Below are 4,433 nucleotides of genomic sequence, written 5' to 3'. Positions count from 1 at the left end.
AGAGAGAGACGAGAGAGGAGAACGAGAGAGAGAGACGAGAGGAGGAGAAGAACGAGAGAGAGAGATGAAGAGCTCGGGATCGACGAGAGACGTAGGTACTCCCTAGTTCGACGGAGGAGAGAGAGAGATGAGAGAGAGAGAGAGAGAGCATCACAAGGACTACCCTTGTCTGAAAACTTTCGCCACTCATCCAGACATTGCCCGACAAGCAAATCAACTCCTCTGGCTCTGAGACCAGGCCCATTGTTGGGCCGCGTTCTGTACCGCAGCACGCCATTCTCAAGTGGGGAGACTGGTGTGGCACATCCGCCCACATCAGTGGCACATCCGCCCACTTGTGACCTGTGGAACCGGCGACTGACTTTTTCCAGATAAATAAACCATGACCGGTAGCCGGGCGGCGCGAGCGCACCGCCGCCTGGCGGAGGTCCCAGCGGGCACCTTGACTCGTGATGGACGCACCCCTCCGGAATACACATTCGTCTCGGATCGCTATCAAGTCACGACCAGCGAGACGGAGAACGCCGGCCATCACGCGGCCGGCCCCTGCTATCGGACGCTGTTCCTCAGCGGCCGCTCTGACCCGCGAGCGCCCGGCCCAACACGCCGCCGGCTGTGGAGCGCCCCGACGCGCCGGCGCTGCCGCGGCCGCAGGTGGAACAGACGACTCGCGGGCGCCTGGCTAGCCAAGCGCCCCGTCTCGCCGCGTTGTCAGCCGGTGTAGCGATAATGAGACCGCTGCTCTGGGCAGCGGCATCATGAGGGCGGATGATGTTGCCCCTGCGTAGCATGTTCTGAGAAGATGCAGGCAAATCTGTTGTACTCCCAACGCAACCGACACCTATGACACCTCACCTGTGTAGATCGGCTCGATGCATCGGCAAGTTGCTTATTTCAGATTTTACGTGGCTGTCAGGACGTTTGGTTTACGTCTACAATGTAAACACGCTGCTTTTGACGATCGGTAAGGCAAATCGCATTGCCATTGACAAAAGGATTGTACTCTGCCATTTTTCCACGTCCCCTGACGCGTGTCGTTGAGGTGTGTGGAAGTGCCACTTGCAAATGACACAAAAGTTCGAGAACAGAAGATAAAACTGGATGTTTTTTCCATGCCGTGCCCTTGAACATTTACAGTTCACACGATAATGATTGGGTGTAAAGGACCCCATACAGCGATTATGTCGGCTGTTCAGGCATAGTCAGGCTTATCCCAACTCGCTTGCACGGTACCCAGCCTGTGGTGGAACGCGCAACCAGCCTGATCTGTCGACATTCCTGTGACATTCATTCATTCAAATCAGCATTCGATTTTACTTGATCCTGAGGAGGAGATATAACACGAACTCGTTTCTTTCAGGTGGAGGGAGGCCGTGTTTGGAGCCATTAATGATAACAAGGGCCTGGTGAAGCTTGCATTTTTCTAACCATCCCCTCACAGTATGTTCAAAGGCTGTTCACGATGAGATTAGGCAGCAAATTACTGAAGAGGTATATGTATTTTGTAATTCATATGGAGCGAAGTGTTGAGGTGATGCACAAATGCATCTTGCTACACATGTGACTTAGGTATGCGTTATACACACACACACACACACACACACACATATATATATATATATATATATATATATATATATACGTACATAAAATTATTGATTAAGGTAGAGTAAAAAAGGTGGATATAGCGAGGAAAAAGGGGTGGCCCTCATCCCAGTTTTGTTCCATCGCATCCCATTTATTGCATCCTAAGATATTTGCAAATCTACAGCAGAATTCTCTACTTTAACTCTTGTGCAGTTGTTCCAGTTTGCTTAAATCGCAATCTGTGGTGTATGTCTATGGATTTCTCAGTCATTCCATCGAGAGTAAAAATACAGATCTCTCATGTTACGTATGATGCTTTTAAAAATTAACAATTTGAGCCTGCAATTTTCATGGCTTGTTTAACACTTTAATGACAATATACACTGAGGACAGCACGTACACGACGCGTCCCTAAACACGAACGCACTTTTTAAAATTTTACAATGACCCACACGTGCTAATGTGATGCACGTAACGTGTTCAGCCGCAGAGCGCAGGTCGTGTAAGGCACCAGTCTGAATGTCCGAAAATTTTCGACAATACTTGCCACATAGCGCGTACTTGCCACGTTTTTAGTATCTTTATAGCACTTGTGAAGCTGGCATTTCGAGTGAACCTCTGTTATCGCTCTTATGGAGACATCAGGAAGCCATTGCGCTAGCTGCGAAAAGTCCCCAGTTTGTCATTTCCTGACTGCACACGCACAAAGCCTGCAAACAACCTCAGCTTTGCAGTCGTCTATATGGTCGATGGAGCATGCGGTTTTGGGGTTACACGTGCTTAACATACCATGAAAACGAGACTAGGATTTCCAAAGCACCACCTTTGATGACTGCGTAAGATCGCTAAAATGCACGGCATTGATTCTGCTTTAAATTATTCTTCATCTAATCAATCATGCTGCAATTTTGTGAATGCTAATGCTGAAAATCTGGAATCCTCTACGGCCAAGAAATTCAATATCATATTGTGAACTTCAAAAGCAATTAGCAAGGTGCCAGGAGGGTTTTTTTTCTCTCTCACACGCATTTCAATCTAGGCTTTCATATGTATCTCCTATTGAGACGAGACGAGTTTAATCATTAACGTATTAACTATACCGTCACGCAATGACTTGAGATTTGTTGGGAAAACAGTTATTTTTAACGAAAACCGCGATGAGCACACATCACTGCGAATCATGACCGCGTGTTGCAACACTGTATGGTCTTTCGATAATTTAGGGCTCGTAGCACATTGTTTACCAACATTCTACACCACGTCTAAATCTCCATTATTGACTCGCGAGCTGCGGGCGATTAGAGAATTAGCAAACAAGTCTGGTCTGCTACAAAGGGTCCTGTTTAAGAAACCTCAAACGGCTTAACTGGAAAGAGGCTGCCTAATACTTTGCTTAAACTGTTTGGCCTAGATCACGAGCCTCATTCACATACGACAGATAAGGCAAGTATCCAAGGAATGCAATTTCAATGTGAGACCGTATCAAGACCATCCTACCATGTCAAGAAGTCTACCGATTGCTTTGAGTCCCTGGCGATCAGTCATTGTCACTTTTTGGCTCTGATTTTGTATTGGTTTCTCCGCATACCGATCACAACACGTTATCACTGAGGTAATCGGTGGCACATCAACTTCGCCATTGTGATCGTTTCAGTGTGGTTGAATGGCCTATGGATTTCAAGTGATGAATTTAGTGGTACACGGCTGTAGCGGCATTCGGATCAGTGACCGCGCATAAGTGCATTGTTGCGTTGACACTGACGCAGACACCTAGCGTTCCAAGCTTTGAAACAAGTTGGCTCCACCTGTTACCCAATTGGCAAGTAGGTTTGTACCATGTATATTTAATATATTACATTATCTAATAAATTACAACAAGTATCGCATCGAAATACCAGGGAATTATTTTTACATGTGTGTAAGCATGGCCTCAGCATCAAGGTGTAATGAACGTACCCGCAAGATACGTAGCATGTTTCGGTTTTTTAATGCACATCATTATGACACTAAGGCTATATTTCTCGTGCATTTTCACAAAAGAGCTCAGTGCTAAGTCTCATGTAGTAATCTGCATCGTGTCATGTATCGTCGTGACCTGGTCACCGGTGGTGTCCGTCATCGAGTGGGAAAGGCACCACCTCAGCGGGGAGCTGACTCCCGTGGTAATGAGTAGCGCACCGACACCATTTGTCACGTGCTTTGAAACGAAACCGACGGATTACCATTGTACCGCTAACGGCGTTGCAAACAATGTCAGGACGAATCTGCGCCGGCTTTACGTAAGGTAGCTTTACGGTGTAAGGTAATTTCAACGACTCAAAAGCAAATAGCGTCACATCCAGAACTAAGCAGAGATTTCTCAGGCAAATACAGCCCGTGTTTTGTTTGTGCTATGGAGAATGCGGTCCACACCTGCCAACCGACGCGGTTAATTTAACCGCGCAAGTTGATGACCTAAGTGACCTCAGAATCGGTCAGCCAGCACGCCAGCAACAGCTGGCGAGGGGTCGAGGTACGACTCCGTGGACGCTTCCGCGGGCGTCAGGAGAACGGAGGCGCCGCGATCGGCCCGATTCCGAACATTCTCATTGCGCGCGGTAACGGCCGACAGGGGCCATTCTTCCCAGTAACAGCTGGCAGTTTGGATCTAATCGTCGAAGTCTCCGGTCGGTGCGGCGGTGGGCTGTCGGGCTGTAGGGTCCGACTGCCGACAGCTCGGCCGCAGAATCGATCCCGCCCTCCTGTCCGACAGCGTTCCTCCACACGCCAGACACGTCACGGGCCGTAAAGCAGCGGCGCCCGTCGGGCCGGGGTCAGGGTCGCTCTGTGCGGGTCCCTGTGACTCG

Source organism: Pollicipes pollicipes, unplaced genomic scaffold, assembly GCF_011947565.3.
Source record: "Pollicipes pollicipes isolate AB1234 unplaced genomic scaffold, Ppol_2.1 Scaffold_2555;HRSCAF=2994_pilon_pilon_pilon, whole genome shotgun sequence".
In the NCBI taxonomy this organism is placed as follows: domain Eukaryota; kingdom Metazoa; phylum Arthropoda; class Thecostraca; order Pollicipedomorpha; family Pollicipedidae; genus Pollicipes; species Pollicipes pollicipes.
This window is presented reverse-complemented; position numbering follows the sequence as displayed.